Source organism: Lissotriton vulgaris, chromosome 6, assembly GCF_964263255.1.
Source record: "Lissotriton vulgaris chromosome 6, aLisVul1.2, whole genome shotgun sequence".
In the NCBI taxonomy this organism is placed as follows: Eukaryota; Metazoa; Chordata; class Amphibia; order Caudata; family Salamandridae; genus Lissotriton; species Lissotriton vulgaris.
Window position 1 is genome coordinate 258,374,165 of NC_141694.1, and position 25,210 is coordinate 258,399,374.

Below are 25,210 nucleotides of genomic sequence, written 5' to 3' on the forward strand. Positions count from 1 at the left end.
AGACTTCATCCATATGGAGCGATGCAATAACCTAAAATACGTTTTAGTTGTGGTTTGCGCATTCTCCCGATGGATCGAAGCCTACCCTCTTAAAGACAACACTGCCCTGTCCACCGCAAAAGTCCTACTGAAGGAATACTTTCCTCGGTATGGAATGCCACGGATTGTATGGTCTGATAACGGAAGTGAGTTTGTGGGGAGTGTGATGAAGAGTGTATGTAAGGGCCTTGGAATTACACAAAAATTCCACAGCGCCAATCATCCCCAGTCAGCAGGTTTGGTTGAGGGGTACAATGGCACTCTCAAATTAAAACTCGCGAAGATTCAGGCTACGACTGGTCCGTCGTGGCCTGACGCTTTGCCCTTAGCTCTTCTGTCAACTAGGGCGACTGTACACTCTCGAGTAGGGCTCAGCCCATATGAGATTGTGTTCGGCCGTCCTGCCAATGTTTGGGGGGTCCCTAGACCCAGTGTGTTTTCTGATCTTGAGTACCCAATGTTGATCGATTATCTTCATGATCTGACTGCTAAACTGAGGTTAATTCACCAACAGGTCTTTGAAGCACTACCAACGCAGACGGAGGGTCCAGGCCACCAGCTCCAGCCCGGAGACTAGGTGGTTACGAGGAATTTTGACTGAAAATGAAATCTTGAGCCAAGATTAATCGGACCTTACCAGGTGCTCCTTGCCACGAGGACTGCTGTTCGTTTGGAGGGTCGCAAGCACTGGGTGCACGCCACCCACACCAAGAAGGTACCTATACCTTTGTCAGCGGACTCGTGGGTGAGGAAGGGCATCGCCTCGTCTGAAGTTGAGGTTGTACCGAACTTTGTCCCATTCAGCGACGCTCAGCCTGTCGGAGATACCTCAGTGTAGCCGGACGATATTGTTGAACATTTGTCATCGGAGGACTCAAGATCTGAACAATTGTCTGGTCGACAGGATTCTGTTTTATCACCTGACCAACTGTTTGAAGATCAGACACGTCCTGGGAGAAGCAGATATTTTCTCCGTTCCAACACCAGAGACAAATAAAAAAAATATGTTTGCTTTCTCCCCTGACATTCACGTTACCCCTTTATCACTCTTCACTTTGAACATTTTTGACTAACTGCAATTTTCGTAAATTTTGAGTCCTTTTCTGCACATGTGTATTTGTTTCCACAGCTAGGAGATTTTGTATATATTGTTTAATTAAAGTACCTTACATCCGGGTGGACCGTAGGGCCGTGCGGGTAATTCCTTCTGGTTAGTAGGTCCTGACACTAGGTTGGAGACCGTCGATTCCTAGGAACTCCTGGGGATTGACTATTGCTACACAGAACGAAGTGCGTCAAGAACGTTGCGGACGGTTTTAGAGGATGGCTTTCTCGAAGCTGTCGGAATTGGAAAAGGCTCAAGCTCAAAGATTCGATCTGCATAGAATTGCACGTACTAAATGCTTCATGTTTCAGGGGTTCCTTCTATTCCTAACTGTTTCTTCGTTATTGGTGGGTGGGGTATATTACATGATACAGTCATTGTTGCCTTCTGCCTCACCTACCCCTTCTTCTGAACCTAAACCTATCTCCACTGTTTCTCCTCACTCCTTCCACATTCTACCCCAACACGAGCAGGTTAGACGTGCGGAATTTATGAACAATTCCTTCGTTCAGCTCCTTCATCAGCATCAGTTGGTGATGAACACTACCAATTGTTGGGTGTGTGGGTTAATGCCACATACCACCGATAAGGGAATTCCGTACTTGGTCCTTCCTTACAGTTCCCAGGGTTCAGCTCGAGCATTCCAAACAATGTTTCGCAGCGCACTAGATTCTTACCCCAATCGAGAGCCACGTTCTCCACACTTTGGTCCTGGCCCGTACCATAAGTCTTTGGCAATAGCGATTGCTGATTTAGATAGGGATATTTATGATTCATCGCTTATCCCAGAGGAAGAGGTGCGAGCCTATAGGGATCTGAGTGAGGCTGAGTATAGTGTGCTAGTGGGTGATAGACAGCTCAAAAGTTCATCTCCAATATGGATCGTACCCCACCTTGGTAATTTTTGTTTGAAAGGTCGTGGCCGAAGCCCGAGAGCTCATCTCGGGGAGAGTGCTTGCACTGAAACGTATGTTTTACCAATGCTCTCTTCCCATGTTCTCCTGACTGCCAAGGGTACGTACTTTGTCTGTTACGACCGTGCATATACATGGTTGCCCCTTGACTTCTCGGGCACCTGTTATATTGCAAATTTGTTGCCACCGACTTTTACGGTTGCCTCAGATTATCACAAGACCAGAGTTGTGAGAGGCGTGATTAGCAAAGAGGACACTGCCGGTCAAGAAGCAGGAGACTTCTTCAAGGGTTTCTTGCCGTTTTGGGGACCTATGATCAATAGTAGGAACCTGAGACAGTTGACTCGAGTGGTGGAATCGACCGCTAATATCACTGCAAGTGCCCTTGGCAACATTACAGCAGAGCTTCAGGCTGACAGGCTTATGACGTTAAAAAATCGTATGGTTTTAGACGTCGTCTTAGCAGATAGAGGTGGAGTATGTAAGGTGATCCATTCGAGCTGTTGTATTTTCATTCCTGACAACGCTCCGACTGTCTATCAAGCCATCTCGAAGTTGCATAAGATCTCCGAGTCCATACACGTGGACGTAGGGGATTGGACGCTACTAGGGTGGTTTTGGGGCCTAATGTCGACTTGGGGTTGGAAGATTCTGATGATCATTGGGGTTGTTGTAGCATTCCTGTTCACGTGTTGTCTTTGTGTGCAGTGTGGTCCTGCCTTATGTGGCCTCTGTGCTACGACGTGTATAAGGCGGCCCCCTGTTACCAAAGGAACGCTGATGGATAGAATTATGTTGCAGCAGCATCTGGATGGTCTGATGAATATCGAAATCGATTCTGATTCCGACTAGTGCTTGCCTACATGAGGGCAAAAGGAGCGTCTGAGGTTCCGTGACAATTGTAAGTGGTGTTTTCGACTCGCCCGAATATGGTCGAGTCTGGTATCTATGAATCGCAAATGACGAGTTTAGTGGGTGTACGCGTTTTCGCTGTGCTCGCCTAACCCGCTCGTTTGTTTCGTGGGTTTCTTCATCTGAACCCACGGGTTCCATTTTAGATACGGCATCCATTTTGTTTCTTGCCCTCAAGTAGCCAGCGAATGGACGCTGTCCGCTTCGCGACCCTGGGATTCCCAAACTCTTGCGGAAGACACGTGTTCCTTTGAGGGTGTTTTTATGATGAGGGGGATGACACTGTAAGGCAGATGGCCCCGCTCGAGGCTCATCTTGCCGTGCCGGTCTATTGTCTCAGTTGTGCATTCATTAGGCACGTCTCCTTTGATCCCTGCAATCGTGTTTCCTGATACCACCCCTTTTACACTCTCTTCGATCTGTTCGCTATCCTCGTCTTCCTCTGCACCTGTTTCTGTCTCTTCCTTGATTCGTTTACAGCTGAACGGAATGTACTAATGGTGGGAAGATGTACTTTTACAGTTGGGAACTGCCAAATGCTACTGTAATTATGTTCCGGGCCCTGAATACATGAAAGCGACCCCCTATGATATTTACTGTGGGAACTGGGTTGTAAACTTTTGTCTGTCATGTTATCCTATGACGAAAAACTGCATAAAAAGAGCGATCATCAGATACAATTTGAATCAGACTCCGCGAACCTATATGCTATGTACTTCTCGTGACTTCTGTGTTCCCTGCAGTAATAAACCTCGAATCTTTGATGCCGAAGGAAGTGTCCCGTGTCTCTGTCATTTGTACGCCGGAACAGGTTACCCACAAAGGTTTTAGGTGTTATCCCTGGCACCGCTGGGTCTTAGAAAAACCCAGTCCTTCATAGTGATTGCATTTTTACCACGATGATTGCGTCCAGGATAGCACCTCTGTGGTGTGTTTCCTCTGAACAGTGTTGGATCCAGTCGTTGTCTAGTAGGAGGGTTTTGAGGGATTGGATGAACGGGTTTTTTGTTTCATTCCATCTTAGGTTGAGGTCACCCAGAATATTGTAGTTATCGTTGGTGAGTGCGGAATGGGTGATCAGGTCAGATAGCTGGCTACCGAATTCGATGGAGTTGCCTGGAGGGTGGTGTCGGAGGTGGCATTGGAGTGAACTGTTTGTGGGTGATTTGATGCTGACTAAAAGGCATTCAAACGAGTTGTAGAGGCAGGAGAGACTTTCTAGGATGGACAAGTTACTTTTTTTAATAATGGCTATGCCGCCCCCTTTGGGCTTGGGTCTATCTTTGTGGATAATTGTGAAACCGGGCGGTACCAATAGGTCTATGTTGGGATAAGACAGGGAATTCAGCCAGGTTTCCGTGATGAAAACCACATCCAGGTCGTGGGAGAGGATGGCTTCTGCTATTTCCGTAGCATGTTTGACCGCAGACCTGCTGTTGATAAGCATACAGTTGAAGGAAGGTTCATCATTTGTTTTTGGGGTACCCAAATTGGCTTTGGGGATAGAGGAAAGGTACAAAGGGGGTCTGGGGGCTCTCCGGTGGGGAGGGTCCCTACCTAGTCCCGTAATGACTTGGATCAGGGAGGTGGGAGTAGGGTTTAATGGTGAGACCCGTGCTAGCTGGATATTGGGATGATTGTATGATGTGGAGAGTGCAGTCGCTTCCTGGGGGGAGAGGGTGGGCCTGGTTCTGCTGGGTCTGTCTGTTAGTGACTCAATCCAGGGTTTGGAGAGAGATGGCCGAGAACCTGGGGGTGTAGGTGACTGGATCATTCCTACTGGGAGGTGGTGGGATGTGGGGTGATGCGGGGTGAGGGGTGGGCAGGTGGGATAGTCCCTAGGGAGGACAAGGTTTCCTTCAGGACATGAATCAGGGTTCCGAGCTGCGCTTCCAGAAGATCGAGGCTTTGCAACAGCTTGTCTGAGGGGGTGAGGAGGGGAGGCTGGGCGGAGGAGAGCCTTCTGGGTGAGGTTCGCAAGGTAAATCAAATCTGGTGGGGTTGGGAGGAGGAGGGGGTGTTGTTTCTGGCTCAGAGTTCGGCTGTGGAAAGGTATATGGGGGAGGGGGATGTGGCCTTGTTGGGGGTGGGGATGGGGTTCCTCTCTGGGGAGGTGGCTGAGTACTTGAAAGGAAGGGGTCGGCCGAGGGGGGCTATGAGTCGGATTTGCTAGGGAGTTGGGATTCTTCTTGGACAGGTGACTGAGACTTGGGAATGTTGAGGATGATGGGGGTGGGGGGCTGCAGCTCGGTTGGGGTTGGGAGGAGGGCTGGGTTCTTGAAGGCTGGGAGAGATAGGAGGTGGAGGGGGGTCGGGTGATAGGCGGTGCTGTGGATGAGGGAGGCGCGGGGATGGTGGATTGACGAAACGCGGAGATGGGATCTTTGTGTTGGCGTAAGCAGGGACAGGTGGCTAGAAGTTTGTAAGGTGCTGCTAGGGGGAATAGAAAGGTGTGAGTTGTAGGAAGATGCTGACTTTAATGCTGGGAAAAGAGAGTCGAAGAACTCAAGGTTCTCTTCTTTGGCCAGAATTAGGGTGGTACCATCCCTTGGGTGAATATTTTGTATTGCTACTTGGTAGATCAGCCATGTATTTTGACAATTTTTATTGTGGGGTTTATACATTTTGTTGTGCAATATCAAGATATACAGACTAAACAAAGTGCTTCTTGCAATGGTTTTTTAAACAATGGCAAGGTAATTATGGCAACTGATGTCACTTACTATGACATGACATCTTGTGCTTTTTATTTGCATTTCAGATATTCAGGTTCTTCCCTGGGAAATGATTAATCTAGGAGAGGCCCTGGTGCCAGTGCATACGTTTCTGTGGACATACTTTTGGTGTGCATTGAAGTTCTGTTGTCATGTACTGTTTCTTTGTGTGCTGTGGTGTACTTATCCATATATGTAGGTATACATACATATATGTAGTTATGGGCATTCCTGTTCAAATGTAAAATGTTTGATTCTCCCAGTGTTTGACAGTCAGACTGTAGATGCCTGATGATTACATTCCCTCATTAGCCATGCTCAACATGCTACGGACACTTTCTACTCTATTGACTTTCGCTTGGTAGTTACAGTAATATGTATGGGTAGCTTTCTTATTTCTAAGCATGGGCGAATTTTGCGAATTGGCAATTCGCGAATTTGCAGATTTGCGAATTGGCAATCTGCAAAATTCGCGAATTCGCGGATTTTTTTATTTTTGCGTGTTCGCGGGTGTTCGCGAGGCGCTTTGCGTGTTCGCGGGTGTTCGCGAGGCGCTTTGCAATTTCGCTGTTTTTTTTTTTGCCTGCTTAATCACTGCCACCCTCTAGTTTTTTATGCACATCTGCCCTCTCTACCACTTGTTTCTGTGCCCTTCTGCCCTCTGCCCCACTAATTTTTTGTCCCCTTCTGCCCTCTGTCCCACTTTTGTGCCCTTCTGCCCTCAGCCCCACTAAGAATGGCGCCGGCAAGCTGCCAGCGCCATTCTAAAATAGCTAGAAATAGCTTCAACAGGAAGCACTAATAGATAAAATAAAGCAGGTGCTCCAGTTGAAGGTCAAATTAAGTTACACAATCAATAATCACCCCAAGCTTGGGGGTGATTAATGATTGTGTAACTGAATTTGAGCAGCACCTGCTTAACTTTATCTATTAGAGCTTCCTGTTGAAGCTGCCTTTTGTAACTATTTTAGAATGGCTCTGGCAGCTTGCTGGCGCCATTCTAAAAGAGTTACAAAAGTCAGCTTGAACTTTTGACCCAATCCCCGTTTCGCGGATTTTGCGGGAAATTCGCGAATCTTGCTGATTGCGAATTTACCGAAAATCCACAAAATCCGCGAGCGGAACGGATTTTCCGCCCATGCTTACTTATTTTCCAGCGTCGGTTCAGATTGTAAGCGCAGCGGATTTATCCGGAGACACGAAACACTATCTCTCTTTGAACGCAAATCAAAATTGAATTAATGCTGATGACGAAACTCGATTAAACATGTGATAGTGCAAGAAAATGATGCTGATATACTGTACATTTGGATGATTCTAATTAGCCTTGAGAAAGCCCGAGCTACATTTGCCGAAAAGGGCGAAACATGTGTCAGCTGTTCCCTTCTGTTCCATTACAAACATCAATAGAAAATGATAAAGACTGTTCTTCCATGTTTCATTAAAAATATTCAACGGTAAAACTTCAAATGAGTGAAATGGAAAGAATAAAGTGCAAAAAACTAAAATAAAAAGAACTTTCCTTACCACAACGAACCTGTACTGTGCTGCTTTCAAAATAACAAAATTGAAGATTAACCCATTTATGGGGGAGAATATATATTTCTGAAAAGGAGGAACCTTTGCTCAGAAACTCTTTCCACATACTTTTGATGTGCATTGATGTTCTGTTGTCATGTAATGTTTCTTTGTGTGCTGTGGCGTACTCATTCATTTATGTAGGTATACATACATATATGCAGCTATGGGCATTCCTGTTCAAATGTAAAAGTTGTGCTTCTCCCAGTGTTTGGCAGTCAGACGGTAGACGCCTGATGATTACATTCCCTCATTAGCCATGCTCAACATGCTACGGGACACTTTCTACTCCATTGACATTTGCTTGGTAGTTACGTTAATATGTATTGGTAGCTGTCTTATTTACCAGCGGCGACGTCCGCGTCAGTTCAAATTGTAATATTTATCAATGATGTATAGTAGAGGGATGACATGCACGATGGAGTCCATAGCTGCATGGAAGAGGTCGCAGAAAGCATATTGTCACGAAATTCGGTACTTGAACTCCTCCCCTTCTATCTGCTCTGACAAGGGGGTTGGCCCGACAGAGTCGATGCGTCAGAACTACGCATCGTAATGAGGTGGGCGGTTCCAGGGTCAGAAGTCGCTCCAAACTGCTCCATTCGACATTTCCGAAAGCTTTGTGATCAGAATTTCTAGTCAGAATTGTAGAAACTGAGTCGGTCAGTAAGCAACTGGCTTTTGGGGATCATAATGTAGCAGTCGGAGGGGCTGCGTCTGAAGAGAGTTCGGTTGGGAGGACAGTGGAGGCACATCCGACCGACATTGTAATTGGCCCCAAGGTTGGGATGGGATTAGTAAATTAAATCTCTTCAATGTCCAACTCTATTTCCAATGTAGCTTAGTTTGGAGTTAGAATTGTTAATTTAACAATTTACAGCTTAGATTGAAATTGAAATAATAATTCTACCCTTTTTAAAATCCAACAGCTTCCCCATTGTAGCTTAGATTGGAATGGGAAAAGTAAATGTAACCCCTTCAATTTCCAACACCTTACTAATGAAGCCTAAATTGGAGTAAATTAAATCCCTTTGAAGCACAACACGTGGCCCATTGTAGCATAAATTGCTTTGTTTTATGACTGTAAATGTATTATATTGTAATTGTAGCTTGTGTTTGTGAACTATTTGGGGATCACAAAAGAGATGTGGTACAATTGAGATGCTAACCAAGTACTAGTAAAACAGCATTTCATTGGCTTAGAACTCTGTCAATTATAGGAAACAGGAACTGAATACTGCTTATCACCATTACAATTGATATATTCAAAGGTGAAGGTTGTCCTGTTTACAAGAGGGAAAATCTCTTGTTCAGAAGCCACCTTTGTGGTTTTGGAAACCTGCAATGGCTGAAGAAGATGATTCTGTTCTGTTGCAAGACAAGGAAGGAGAGGACGCCACTTGGAAGTAAAAAAATGATTTCTAGGCTTGTTACATGCAACCCATTGTAGTGAGGATACGGTTCTACCTGCACTCATTGATATGTTAGCATAAGTTAGTTAGTTGCTCAAATGCCATCTTGCTGCTTTTGCACACAACAATACAGGTCTTTGCTTTTATAAAGACAAACTGCTTGATTTCCTTCACATGAGAACGGTCTGTTTTTTACATCTCTAGACTCACACTGCGACCTCAAGTCTGCAGAAAGTGTTCAAGGTTAAAATAACAATGTATGCTGTTGATGCAGTTTGATCGGCCCAAGCTCTAGACACAACACACCGCTGCTCATTTCTGAAACTCGGGTGCTTTTAATATTGCATTGCATGCATGAGAAAAGCACTTGGAAGAAAACATTTCATCGGAAAAGAGCTGTGCTGATCTGGGATGTGATTCACTTCACCTGATCTTGGAGGTATGGGGTTCCCCGTTTTAACCTAGAGATCTTCTATTATTATAAAACCTAGCTCCTAGGAAGGGAAGGTGGTACACAAGGCACTATATACCTGGTCCAACTATCATTATAACATGATTTGTTCCTTCGTATTTTATGGAATTGTAACAATGCTGATTGTATTGATTTTATGCATCTTTTTACTTATGTTAGCAACGATACTGCATCTCAGAGCACATAGTTGAAATAAACATTTTAAAATATACTGTGTCTCTGATTACTCACATTGTGGACATTTATGAGACTAAAAACAAAAGAGTGCTCTTGATTCCCACTATTCTTGAGAGGTCCTAAAGTCGCTTGTTCTGGGTTGTCTAATCATTAGTAGCTTTGCTGTAGTACGGAGATTGAATGAGACATTGATGCTAGTCGGATAGGGGTTCTGGGCACTGAGGTGGGCTTTTGGTACACCATAATACACTGAGGTCCTGGTTTCCTGTGCATAGTTCTGTGCATGAGCAGAATCCCCACAACACCATGTACAAAGTAACTTCCTAGTAGAAAATTAAACAGTACTCCTTTGGTACCACTGGAATGAGAAAACTCTGCAAGCAATTCATTCCACTATGTTGGTGAATGTGTAAAGAAGGTGCCAGAAGGAAATACAAAATGCTGAAACATAAACTTCAGCAACATATAACCATTCAAAGTCTACATTAAGTTGATACTCTGTTAATCAATTTTTTTAGCGTTTTATCCATATTTGCTATCCTTTATTTTCTGTGTTTCTATATGATTCCAATTGTAATCCACATGCGGGGTATATTCTGCCATTTTCCAAATTTCTGTTGTTCGAGCCGTGCCCTCCGGACCTCAAGTTCAAACAAGGTCAACGCAGACGTTCATCCAAAGTAATCTTTATTTAAAAAATCCAATGCATTTCGGGCACCTCACTGCCCTTCGTCAGGGAACACTATAAATGACAATAAAAGCGAATGATCAACATCATATGTACACTAACATCAAAATCTTCTTATTAATCAAACGTGTTACCAAGTTTTCCATAATGTTTAAATGCTTTCTCCTGACACCAATTATGTAAAGCCACCTTCGTGCGCAAAGTAATCAATTACCTATTGCGTTTAAAAAAACATTCAATGCCTATTGAACAACGTTTCAACTCTCGGACCCCACACTTCTCTCTACAGGGAATGTTAACTCATGTTATCATCAAAATGTATTCAGCGTTTTCATACATATCTTGTTCAGCGTCTTCATGCCTATCTGCGATCTAATATACTCATACCCTTTTGCACCTACCTAGCCTCCCCAATTTATCTTGTATTTATCATCATCCCCTTTTGTATCGCTTTGTTCGCCCTAAATTGGCAGGGTATGCTCAGACGTGAGTCCCTTGCTTACTTGGCCACTGGATTCAAGATAGCCTGGCTGATTTGGATTATGAATCCGAAACCGATCCTATGATGCTTGTTTCCGGTCCAGGGAAGACATGGCTTGGCAGTTCGGGTTGGACTGTTCCCATGAGGCACAGGGTCAGACTGATTTGCGTATGGCCATGTCTGAACTGGGGTGGTGGAGTGAGCTAAAGAATGGTGATGGATTAAACCCAGATCAGTTGACTGGGGGTGAGTGTTTGATTTGCTCAAACCCTCCATCCATCATCCCCTTTTGTATCGCTGAGGATCTTGAACTGGCATCTTTTCTGGATGGGAAGCCAGTGGAGGTCTCTCAGGTGGGAGCTGATGTGGGTTCATTTGGGGATCTCTGGAATGAGTCTGGCTGCGGAGTTCTCTATGGTCTGGAGTCCTCTGAGGAGCTGGATGGAGATGCCGGTGAATAGCAGTGTTATTCCATCACTGCTATTTGTAGGCCTTGGTTCATGATTTGAGCAAGTGTGTTATTCTGTCACTGCTGTTTGTAGCGCTTGAGTCCTCTTTGCACGTTCTGTTTTTTTTTCAGTGTTCTATGTAGCGCTTGGTTCATTCTTCAATGCTCTTTGTAGCCGCTGGTTCATTCTTTGAACAAGTGAGTTACTCTGACACTGCTTTTCGGAGCACTTGGTTGATTCTTTGCACAAGCGTGTTATTTTATAAGTGCTCTTTGCTGTGCTTTTTGTAGTACATTGCTCATTCTTTGCCAAGGGGCAGTGCTTTGAGAGTAAGTGCATGCCGAGTTGGTCTTACACGCCGATAACTCTGATGCTTCTGGGCACTGTTCTCAAAAACATACGACTCAGCTCAAGTGCCTCCATTTTTTATCTGCCTCCTCTCTTTTCAGTTCGACGATAATAGGAAATTTTGTCAGCCAAGTTGATGTACCAAGTGTCCTATTTATTCTCCTAATTCAGATATGAAGAAAGTATAGCAAAATGTACTTCACTTCGTAAAATGGTTAAACTACTGGAAATATTACACTAAGCTTGCATTTAATTAAAGAAGAATTTACATGGTGCTTGCACTCCAAGTACCAATTCCCAATGTGGCAATCATTCTTCGTTAGCCTTTTTCTGCGTAATAGCTAAAATGACAATAAGTGACTTTAAGGGAGTCCACTGTAGGTCCGGGACACCCACATTCATGCCAGATATTCTTGTCATCCACAGACTAATGTACTTACATTGATTTAACCCTTTCTCTCCTGGGCATATTCCCCCGCTGTGCTGGGGGAGGGGGTGCGCGCACAGCGCCCCCGTGCTCATGACGAGCTCAGCTCGTCATGCAGCACAGTGCTCGTGTGATCATGAGGAGCTGAGCTCATCATGACCACACCTGTTTCTTTAGAACGTTCGCACAGCAGGGGAAATAGCCCAGCGTGCGAGCGTTCTAAAGGTCATGACGAGCTCAGTTCGTCATGAGCACACAAGAACCGTGAATCATGATGAGCTGAGCTCATCATGAACATGGGCGGGGTTAAAATTCAACCTATGTAATTAGTCAGTGGTTAGGTTATCCTTAAAATATGGTGTGGATCCAGCCCATCTGGACTTATTTTGGGCACCCATCTATGCCCCACATTTGGAAACGGCACAGCAGTTCAACTGGTGTCACACTCCACTGCCCAGCGCCCTCATATGATACTATGTTTCAAAATAATTTTTAGAACAGGTTTGTAAGTGTGTGTGAATAGCAGGCAAAAAAAGGATGGAGTGTTTCACAAGAACACTTATTTTAAGCAGAAATCTTCCTCCTACAAACTTTATCCATTCAAATGATGCACCGAGTAGGATGGTCTTAGAGGCGTGAGATGGGAATATTGCAGTAACGGTTGCAGGCAGGCTTTTTATTAAGCATTTTAGAATCACCCAGACTGTTTATGTCCTGTTTTACAATTTGGAGCTGTAATATTGTCCTTGATCTCCATTTCAAGGCTGTTTAGGGGAGGTGTCCAGACTCCAGAACAAGTATATTGCTGCACAGGTGACAGGATTGTAACAACCTACTTAGCTGATGTGATAGTTTTTACAATATGGATACATTTTCAGTCAGTCACATTGTGAGCACAGCCACTCCATTTAACAAGCATTTGCAATGCAATAGGTCTCGCATTTGCGAAGGTTTGAGCTATTTTTATTGTAAATGACATTGCCTTTTATTTATGTTTGGTTTTTGAAACATAAATAAAAGCCATTGTCATTTACAATGCCAATAGGTCAAACTCGCGTAAATGCGAGACCTATTGCATTGCAAATGCTTGTTTTTACTGCTTTGTAAAAATTGTACTTGAATATATGATGCTATATGCACTTTCAAGAAACTAAAATTCTGAGTCTCTCTTTCTTTTTTGTCCAGATCCTTTGTAATGTCTTGTACATGCAAATATATCTGTTGTGCAAGTGATTCCAATTGAGATATTGCTGTTTTATACATATGTACACCCAGATCTCAATCTGGTCTACAGGTTATACTCCTGTTCCTTTTCCCGACTTCCATGTCTAGGCAGTAGATTTCTGTGAGATCTACTTTTAAAAAATAATGAGCACTGTATGTAATGCTCACTCAATACATGTACGAATTGTCAAAATATTTACCTGATTTTCACCCATATGTTAATCTCTAGGTACATGTTGGACAGTCACACAAACACATGTTTGTGTGAAACCTCAGCTGTTAATACTTGCCTACATGACATTGGCCACAGCATTCGAATTGTTCACCTCCTGTAGATTGTGATTTCTCTGCAAACGTGGTGCATTTTCGACATTGCAAACACAAGGAGATGATGGACGGAGTGCTGAAACTTTTCAAACACTAACCCCAGTCACTGCTCTGGGTTGTATCCATCATAGTTCTTTAGCTCACTTTGCCACCCCAGTTCATACCCAGCCATATGCAAATCAGTCTTGCCCCTGTTCCTTACAGGAACAGTCCAGCCTGAACTGCCAAGCCAGGTCTCCCCTGGCCTGGAAACAAGCATCCTGGGACCAGTTTCAGGATAACACCCCTCATCAGCCTGGCTGGTTTTGAATCCAGTGGCAAAGTGAGCAAGGGAACGATTTCTGGGCATACCCTGAAAACAAAGCACACACAAGGAGATAATAGACAGAGCACTGAAACTTTTCAGCCACACCCCCAGTCACAGATCTGGGTTGAATCCATATTCATTATTTAGCTCACTTTGCCTCTCAAATTCAGACCCAGCCATATGAAAATCAGTCAAGACATTGTTCCTTATGGGAAAAGTCTGGCCTGAACTGCCAAGCCAGGTCTTACCGGGACTGTTAACAAGGATCCTGGGACTGGTTTTGGGGTACCACCCCTCATCAGCCAGGCTATCTTGAATCCAGTGGTAAAGTGAGCAAGGGATCCACATTTGGATATGCCCTGCAAGCACAAGGAGATGATGGACTGATTGCTGAAACTTTTCAGATATTCTCCCCCAGTCACAGATCTGGGTTGACCATCACCACTCTTTAGCTCACTGTGCCACCCCATTTCAGACAAAGCCATATGCAAATCAGTCTTGACCCTATTCCTTATGGGAACAGTCCAGCCTGAACTGCCACACCAGGTCTTCACTGGACCGGAAACAAGCATCCTGGGACGGATTCAGGATATCCCCCCTCATCAGCCAGGCTAGCTAACTAACAGCCCAGTACAAAGGCAGTTTGGGAGGGTACTATGTCAGTAATCTATTGTTTATTGTGATTTGTTTAAAAATTGAGACATTTTAAAAATGTAGATATTTTTCACCTGTGAGTAAGCACTGTTTGCTTTTTTGGCCTATTGTTGATTGTGCTGACTAATTTTGTACCTTGGCACTTCCTGTCAGTTAGAGCTGCGTCTACTCTCCTTGACTATTAAAGAAGCAGGCTTGGCTTACTCTGCAGCAGGCGCATCAAAGGCAAGCCCGTCTGCGTCAGGCCCCCTGGCTCTTCCACGTCACACATTCTGCAGTATTCAGCAGTGGAACTTCGCTCTCTGAACATGGGGACAAGAGAATTCTGCTGCCATGCCATGAACGTGGGCACAGCCCAAGATGCCTGCGCTGAGTGCCCCTTCTCACTCTCTACAGGGCTGGTAATGAAGCAGGAGGGCAAACAGCAATACAGAGGCAGCCCAATGCTTCCTCTTAAACATCTAATCACTCCCCAAACATAAACAGGAAATTGCCAACCTATTACCCTCACAGCAGCCGACTGCCATTTTTCTGTTAGAAACATGACTTCATGCACAGTCTGCACCGACATTTTGGAGGCTATCCCGGACGGCTACGAGATTTTAAGAGTAGACAGGCCCAAGGGGAGAGGAGAGAGACTGGCAGTGGTCTACAAACAACATCTGGGCTGCAGTCTTATGGAAATCCAGATCAATGGATCCGAGACAGCTTTGTTCTCCATATTTCTAACAGGGCGCTGTTCCATAACCAGTCTTTAATATACTGCCCCCCCCCCTCCCCCAACTCCCCGGGCCTGCCTCTCAATTTAGCACAGCCCTATTAGACAGTATCCCTTCATATACACTGTGGTATTCTAACATCCTAATCCTAGGAAATATTAACTTACTCCTGGAGGACCTGGCCTGCCACACAGCCACTAGTTTCATTGAAGATTTAGTCTCCCTTCACTTTAAACAACTAATACAGGTCCCAACTCACATTCAGGGCCATCTCAGTGACCCCATTTTCTCTAATTCAGCTGCCGTAATGGTAGCCACTCCTACTCTCCTGGCCTGATCATTTTCTTATGCCGTTCCAGATTTCGGGTTTATCTCTGCAAAGCCTGTCACGTGCCTTACTAATACAAACTTGTAAATGGGCCCAGGTCACTCATTCCCGTCATCTTTAAGCAGTAGACCCCACAACTAAACCATTGTCCTCGACTCCATTGCCCCATGGAAACTGCAAAGCATCACTCTGGCCAGACCCTCAGCAGAATGGTTCACGGAGGGCCTACTTAGAATGAAAAAGGCATGTAAATGCGTGGAACACAAATGGCAAAATAAGTACCAGACTACTGCCAGACCATTGAATGGTTTGCCGATTTCCTAGTCCTGGGAGATGTTAACTTACTCCTGGATGACCTGGCCTGCCACAAAGCCACTAGTTCCATTGAAGATTTAGGCTCCCTTCACTTTAAACAACTAGTACAGGTTCCAACTCACATTCAGGGCCATCTCTGTGACCCGATTTTCTCTAATTCAGCTGCAGTAATGGTAGTCGCTCCTACTCCCATGGCCTGGTCTGATCATTTCCTTATGCCGGTCCAGATTTCGGGTTTATCTCCTCTGCAAAGCCTGCCACATGCCTTACTTATACAAACTTGAAAATGGGCCCAGGTCACTCCAGAGGCTTTCACATCAGCTTTAAGCAGAGGACCCCACAACTAGACCATTGTCCCCAGGTCGCAAATCAGCAGGTAACAGCATGGATTGAGGAGGCTCTCGACTTCCTTGCCCCATAGAAACTGCAAAACACTCGGGCCAGACCCTCAGCAGAATGGTTCACGGAGGACCTACTTATAATGAAAAAATCATGTAAATGCTTGGAACACAAATGGCAAAAGTACTACCAGACTACTGCCAGAGACCTGTGTCTACTTGCGTTTAAGGATTATCATGGGCAGATTAGAAGATCCTGGACAACATTCTTTGCGTCAAAGACAGATGAGGCAAAAAACTCCTTCCGGGAGATCTGCAGAATAGTTAAAACACTCATCTCACTAGAAGCCATGTCATCGGTGAAGGCTCCAACCATCTGTAGCTACAATCAGATTGCGCTTTTTTTCTCCCACAAGATATCTTTCTTGTATGTTTCCTTTCTGGAAAAAGCAACAAACTATAAGTTCCCTCCTTTCACTAGAAGTCCTATGGAAGGCTCCTTCAGTATTTAAAAAATGTTGGTAGAAGAAACACGATGCTTTGCAGCGAAAATTAAATCTGGGACCCCACTTGACCCCCTTCACCGACAATCCTTGAACGAGGGCTGCAGGCTCTTGCTTCAACGGTATGCACATTGCTCAATCGATCTTTTGAAGCAGGTCAACTAACCTTAGAGTGGAAACATGCCATGGTGATCCCCCTTCTCAAAAAACCCTCATTGGACCCTTTAAAGGCAGACAACCTTTGATCGATCTCGATGCTTCCTTTTTTCTTAAAAATTTTGGAAAAACACATACATTTACAATTAGCGAAATTATTTGACGAGAATAAACTACTTCATGTCTTCATGTCACCATATAGCACAAACTCTGCTCTCCTATCAGGCTCAGAGATCTTACGGATGCAGGCTGACGAAGGAAAAATTGCCTTTCTAGTTATGTTAGATATTAGTGCAGCTTTCAACACCGTTTCCCATGACCTTCTGTTAAACAGCTATGGCAACAGGGAATAAGGGATGAGCCCTTGAATGGTTTGCCGACTTCCTAGTCCTATGAGATCTTAACTTAATTCTGGATAACCAGGCCTGCCACACAGCCACTATTTTCATTGAAGATTTAGGCTCCCTTCACTTTAAACAATTAGTATAGGTTCCAACTCACATTCAGGGCCATATCCGTGACCCCATTTTCACCAACAATCCTTGAACGAGGGTTGCTGGCCCTTGCTTCAACTGTATGCATATTGCTCACTCGGTCTTTTGAAGCAGGTCAACTACCCTCAGAGTGGAGACATGCCATAGCTATCCCCCTTCTCAAAAAACCCTCATTGGACCCTTTAAAGGCTGACAAACTTCGATCGAACTTGATGCTTTCTTTTTTTCTATAAATTGTAGAAAAACACATAAATTTACATCTAACAAAATTAATTAACGAGAATACTCTACTTCATGAGACTCAATCAGGGTTCAAGTCACTAGACAACACAGACTCTGCTCTCCTATTGGCTTCAGAGAACTTGCAGATGCAGGCTGAGGAAAAATGGCTGTTCTAGGTATGTTAGATATCAGTGAGGCTTTCAACACCTTTTCCCATGATCGTCTGTTAGAACAGCTATGGCAACAGGGAATAAGGGACCAAGCCTTTGAATGGTTTGCTGATTTTCTAGATAAATGCTATTTTCAGGTGACCCAGAAGCCACATACATCAGAAAGTATCGCCCAGCAGCAGGGAGTATCCCAGGGATCGGCCTTGAGCCCTACCCTGTTTAAATTGTATCTTCGCCCCTTGGCTGACGTGATTAAGTGTCTGGAAGAACAGCGCCTGCCCTGAATTCAGGTCATACAGAGAGATTAATGTCAATGGGAAGCTGTCTAAGAGACCCTCCAGAACTACATACCAGCCCTGAACATCAATTTGGGTATGTAACACTCTTAAAAGTGTGCCTGGTGACACCCATATAAGGGTACCTCTAGCATACTCAGAATACGTGGTACCTATAACTGTGCCCTTCCTGGCTTATGAAGTGAGGCAAGTGTCTGTGTAGTAAGGTACGTTTCCTGAATTAATGCAATTGAAAGTTGTGACTTCGCAGATATTGATATACTTTATGTCGTTTAACGTACCATGCCAGTCCCGCACATTCCAGGTTAATAAAGTATATGTATTCTCTATTTGCCATCCAATCATCAATTGAAAAAGAAGAGAAAAGGGCGCCTCCAGTATAGAGCTCCCCAGCCCCAACCTCCAGGTCCATATTCCTATCTCCCTCCCCACCAACATATTGTTGTGCACAACAATATTCATCCTGCATTTTATACACACCACAGCAAAAGAGAGAGAACGTAATAAACAGTAAAAGAATTCCCCCAACTCCCCACCCAAGGTCAGCTTGTCAACAGGCAATTGGCCATCTGCACCGAAATGCAATTGAACTGATTTTAAACTTGGATGCTATAAAAGCCATTTAACATTGCCTGGGGGCATAGCAATACACCGTGCTATCTGAGAATGGCCGTCATATATGGAGCAGAATTGCAAAAATCCATGATGTAGGTCCCAGTTATTCACACAAGAGATAAAGTTAATCAAGCTGACCCCCATGCTGACGACAAGCCATCCATGTCCAGTCCGCTAATGTTCAAAATGATTATCGGGGTATCATCCAAGTTTGTCTGCCGTCTGTGTAGTAATCTATGGGCCTCCTTTCCGCAACTCTGCATGTTGTGAATTTGGTTAGTGGTAATAACTGTTCTTTGCCTCATCCAAGTCCAAATCAGATCTGTTGGACATCGTGGAGACATTCAGGTGTTCCGGCGTCTTTGTGGTCTTCGCAGTTAGATGTTTCATCCGAAGGTCGATCTTAAGATTGCGTTTGGAAGGGATAATGAGGAGGAATTCTTTTTTGATGGCATTACATTTGAGATGGTTGAGTGTGAGCCAGTTCTGAGTATTCTGTAGAATAATGTTGAGGGCATCAGGAGGGGAGATTATCAAGTACAGTTGTGTGTTATCTGCATACAAGTAGTAATGAATGATGGGGGATCCTAAGGAGTCTTCTAAAGGTTACATGAATAAGTTGAAAAGAATTGGAGAGAGGGCAGATCCCTATGGGACTCTCAATGTGACCGTAGAAGGCTTTAACAGAGAGTGGTTGACCTTGATTCTTTGGGTTCTGTTATGGAGGAATGAAGTAAACTTTTGGAGGACAGATTAACCCTTACTTCTTTTAGTTGGTTGATGTGTTTAACAGGGTGAAATGCTGAGGATAAGTCAAGGAGAATGAAAAGACACAATTTATTCTGATCCAGCATTGATAGTATGGCTGAGATACCTGCCACCCCCTCTCAACACAATCCCCAAGAATTGGGAAACCGGAAACAGTTCTTGAACTTTTGGAAGGCGGGAAGGGAGTTACCCTTCCCGGCCGTATTTATTAAAATATTAAACAAAATAAAACATTAAAATAACAGTTTCATATTATGTACAATTTCATTTCCACATTACGATGTTTGGCTAACCTTAACAGATCTCTAATACAAAGGTTCTCCTAGCCGAACTAACATCCTACAAACATTTGACTTGAAATTGTACATCCTAACGTTAAGGGCCAACGGCAAGGTCGTAACCGGTGTCAGATCCCTAAACCAGAAATACCCCCCTCACCTGTGAGAGGAGCGACCGCACAGAGGCGTACCTCAAGTGCATCTACCAATTTCCCTTTGTACTTGACGGGGGCCCCAATAAACTCGACGCCATTTAACGGTCGTTCGAGGACTCGTGTGAGGTGTCTAAAAGGTAGCGTAAACCCCCTCCCGCACCCCACACAACTTACCCATCTGCCGTCGCAGATGTCCTGGCCCCGGGAAATTCCCCAGGAGGGGCCGTAGCCCCTCCTATCCAGGAAGGGGCCTTGACCACCTTTCCTTTCCTTCCGGCGGCCTCTCCTTAGACAGGACCGCCTCCCCGTTGAGGGGCCAATTGGCCACCTCCCCCGAGCGCTCCCATCCGTAATGGGTGACACCCCCTCATAGGGATCTTCGAATTACTGCTCACCGATCATGACCTTACCGCCCGACCAAAATAAATACGACAATTCTACCTAAGGTACTAAGATTACACAGCAAACATCACTTATTACCAAGCGTAAATACTGATCAATCCTTGTTCCAAATTACTTTATTTGAAAAACATACTGAAAATAACCAATCTTTATTGCATCTTTAAGAAATTTCACGACAATCATCACAACCTGTAAGAAAACAGAGAAAACAAAAACGATACTATATCAACTGTACAACGAATCGCTGTCCTCAGGGGCTGGTGGGTGGGTCAAAATTGCTCTTCGTTCCGTCTCGAGCTCACGTGCAGCGGGGAGGTGCAGCTTCAGAGCACAGGAACAAGAGGATGCTTTCTTGGCTTCCGCTCCTTTTATCCGTCTTCAGGGCGGGCGTAAACCCGCCCCCGCCTGCCTCCGGGGGCGTGGCGGCCGCGTCGGTGTCTAGGCCAGCCCACTCTAGGGCAGGAAAAAGGCGCGCCCCGGCTACGCCGCTTCGGGCATACCAGCCGAGACTCGCCTCCCGCCCAAGATGGCTTCCCGGGGGGATCGTGGTACTCCACCATACGTTCGGGGGGACCGAATGGTCGCCCCTTTCCATATGGCTGAGATACCCGCCACCCCCTCTCAACACAATCCCCAAGAATTGGGAAACCGGAAACAGTTCTTGAACTTTTGGAAGGCGGGAAGGGAGTTACCCTTCCCGGCCGTATTTATTAAAATATGAAACAAAATAAAACATTAAAATAACAGTTTCATATTATGTACAATTTCATTTCCACATTACGATGTTTGGCTAACCTTAACAGATCTCTAATACAAAGGTTCTCCTAGCCGAACTAACATCCCACAAACATTTGACTTGAAATTGTACATCCTAACGTTAAGGGCCAACGGCAAGGTCGTAACCGGTGTCAGATCCCTAAACCAGAAATACCCCCTCACCTGTGAGAGGAGCGACCACACAGAGGCATACCTCAAGTGCATCTACCAATTTCCCTTTGTACTTGACGGGGGCCCCAATAAACTCGACGCCATTTAACGGTCGTTCGAGGACTCGTGTGAGGTGTCTAAAAGGTAGCGTAAACCCCCTCCCGCACCCCACACAACTTACCCATCTGCCGTCGCAGATGTCCTGGCCCCGGGAAATTCCCCAGGAGGGGCCGTAGCCCCTCCTATCCAGGAAGGGGCCTTGACCACCTTTCCTTTCCTTCCGGCGGCCTCTCCTTAGACAGGACCGCCTCCCCGTTGAGGGGCCAATTGGCCACCTCCCCCGAGCGCTACCATCCGTAATGGGTGACGCCCCCTCATAGGGATCTTCGAATTACTGCTCACCGATCATGACCTTACCGCCACAGGCCGGATAGTTGACCGGCTATCCGGACCCCCCACAAAACACTCCTACCTAAAGGTCATGCTGTAAACTCCTTAACCAGGCTATGAAGTCTCCTATGAGTAACTCGTTCCCCACCCGGGACAAATGAACACCGTCCCCCAAATACATACTGTCCCCTTTGATACAACCATGCGAAACAGAATGCAGTGTATTCGAACGAAACAATCTACTCACTTTGTTATTTATCTTCCTCACTGAATGATTCAATGCAGTAACCGAAATAGCCCCCCGCCACACTTTCCGTGGGATCATATGGGACCATGCAATTGTGCACCCTGGAACTCTTCTTGCCAACCAACTTACTGTGGAAAGCATTGCCTCGAGAAGAAGTCGTCTACCAGTGGCCACCAGATCGTTACCCCCAAGATGGACTATGATTATAGACGGCGGTGACCTCGTCCGCTCTAACAAGCCCTCAAAAAAGAATTGAAACTGGTCAATACAGAGCCCGCCCTTTCCGTAGAAGGACACCCTGTACCCGTATTCCCCAGCCACGTGAATCATATCACCTGCTTTGAATACGTCCGCGGCACGCCTCACATATGAGTGGCCCACGACCCAAACCTCCTTATTCGCAGACGGTGATTTCTGACCGCTGGTCCCCAGGAGTCGGGTCGACCGTACAGTCCGCCCCGCTTCGTAAGCTTGCGTAACTGAAAATCAAACAAAAACAAGAAGCGTGAGTATATCATTACAGCTTCACAACATGTGCAACCGCACATACCTTTTATAACAGTTCGAGGACCAACGCCCCACACGTTTTACTTGTTCCACACTCAGACCCCTGGCTGTAGCCTCAGTAGCAGCCCCTATCCGAAAGGAATGGGTCCCGAACTCGCCGGGGTTCAAGCCCGCGGCCGAAATTGACATCGCAAGCACCCTCTGGAACTGAAACCTCGTCAGTGGGGTGGCGTCAGCGTGTCTCAAGAAGGTCCCCCCCATGCTGCAACCCTCTGTGCCAAATATTCCTCTATGCATACCACAGGGCACATGGAAGACCCGGGGATCCTCCGAATGATTACACAGTCCCCGATTGCACCTTGATCGGATTTGGACCTAACAAATGAGACCGTCATCGTCTCCCCCCTGACCTGAATGTGCTCCCGGCACAATCCCCCCATCGTATCCCTCTTGTTCTTCGCCACTAGTTCGCTTACCCGCATAGCCCCATGGAATGCTAGCGCAAATGCGGCTCGGAATAACACAGTTTCATACTGGGATGAACATGTTGCAGGGAGTACGGAGAATAACAGGGCCAACCTATCCTGACCTATCGGGTGCCTTTCATCCACTCTGCGACCCTCAAGGCGTTGCCACCCACGTAGCGCTATCTGTACAACGAAAGACGCTGTCGGGTCCTGGATCCCATGAGCCTTTGCCATAAAGGAAATGGCGGCCCGATGCCTCTGGGCCGTAGCTACTGATTTGCCTGCCTGATGTAAAGAGAGCAGGAATTTCACTACAAACTCTTCCTGACCCCAAAGCTCCCCCCTAGCAGTACCCAAAAAGGCCCAATAGGAACGGAACGCCCCTTCATATGCCTTCCTCGTCCTGGGTGCTAAACTCTCTCCCACGAGGTTTTGTAGTTCGGGGCACCGAGAGACCAGAGAGCTTCGGGAAAGGGTGCCGCCACCGGGTCCGCTGTGGGCAGAAAACCCCAGAAGGCCTGCATACGGAAACGAGAAAGCGCATCAGCCGCTTGGTTCATCACTCCCGGCACATGTCTCGCCCTAAACAGTACATTCAGTTGCATGCCTAACAATACAATTTCCTTGAGCAGTCTCAGAATCAATATGCATCGTGCTGCCTGACTATTGATACACTCAACCACGGTCATGTTATCAGACCAGAACACCACAGAGTGATCACGGAAACCCCCGGGCCACGTTTTCAGGGCCACCAAAATAGGAAAAAGTTCGAGAAAAGCAATGTTACTCGTCAACCCGCACTCATGCCACCATGACGGCCATTTTTGAGCCGACCATTTTGTACCAAATATGGCGCCAAAACCCATACTCCCCGCCGAATCTGTCCAAAGCCCCAGCTCCTCGGAGGACACCGCTGGTTTGTTCCAGACAATTCGACCATTGAAATCCGCCAGAAATGCCAACCAAATGCGCATGTCCTGGCGAACCTCTGCCGAGAGTCTCGTGCGGTGATGTCCTTCCTTCAGGCCGATCATGGATTGTGCGATCGAGCGGGAAAAGGGGCGCGCCATCGGTATCACTCTTAGGGCAAAATTCAACTGACCCACCACCTGTTGCAATTGATGCAGGTTTACTTTTGTTGCACGAATACATGTCTCAAGGGATAATCTGAATTTCAACACTTTTTCCTTGGGTAATCGAAAACAACCTTCCACCGAGTCGAGCTCGATCCCCAGAAACTCGATCAAGGTCGAGGGACCCACTGTCTTACCTGGCGCCAATGGCACACCAAATCCATTCATTAAGACACAAAATTCATGTAAAGCCTGTCCACACTCAGGATCCCCGGCTGCCCCCAAAAACAGAAAGTCATCAAGATAGTGCATAACATGTTGAAAACCTGTCTTCTTTGTGAACACCCACTGCAGAAAACAACTGAACTTCTCGAAATAGGCACATGAAATCGAGCACCCCATTGGCATACATCTATCCATGTAATAGTGACCCTGAAACATGAAACCAAGAAGACGCTGATCGTCTGGATGTACCGGGAGCAACCGGAACGCTGACTCGATGTCTGATTTTGCCATCAGCGCCCCGGGCCCCAGGCGATTCAACATGGCTACGGCCTCATCGAAAGATGCGTACCGCACCGAACATACTTCCGGGTCTATCGCGTCATTCACGGAAAGACCACGTGGGGCTGACAAGTTATGTATCAGCCGAAACTCACCCGGGTCCCTCTTGGGGACCACCCCTAGAGGAGAACAAACAAAGTTAGCAACCGGTGGTAAATCAAATGGACCGGCGACACGACCTCGAGTCACCTCTTTCCCAATCTTTACCTGCACCACCGCCGTGTGCTGCAAGACCGACAGTTGATTCTTACAGTTTGCTACACCCTGAAAATCCCCCACTGGGATGCGGAAACCATATGAGAACCCATTTCGCAACACCCCAGCGGAAGCATGATCCGGGTATTCGTTGAGCCAAGGAATCATTGCCATGGTATCAATCGGGGTAGGTAAAGGCGCCCCTCGGACTATATCAGACCTGTTTGGCGCCTCCCTTACCACCGTTATCACCCGTTTTGGCTCTGCACAAGGACTCAGGATGGGATGGCTGCCCACACCCCCCACACTCATGTCTGAATTTGCATGACCCCTGGGGCCTCGTACATTTCCCTCTGTTAAAATTCCAACAGATCCCCCTTTTTCCTGTGTTGCCACTCGGCTTCGAGTGGTACTCATTACCTGCACCCGTCCGAAAGGGCGTCCCCGAGTTTTGGCGGGAAGATTCTCCCCCGTTACTCCCTACCAATGGTACCTTCAACATTCCTGTACTCTCATTTTTTGCCATGACACGGAGTCGTAACAATCCCAAGTCAACAATGGGTTGTGTTCCTTAGCTTTTCTAAAAAGATTGTCATAGCAGAACCACTGATTGCCCCCATATGCCACAAAATACTCCATAATACGTGACTGATAAATGGGTAACTCGGTCAACAACTCGGGCCTGCGCTCGCCCATGATGGAGGTAAATATGCCCCACGCTCTGCCCCAAGTACCAATGTTCTCGTCTACCTTAAAGGCGGCCATTTTTGCGCGCCAAACACTCGGATGCATGAGCTCCTTTTGGCTCTTCACATGCTCTATCTCGTAATGGTCGGTAAGCAATGAAAACATG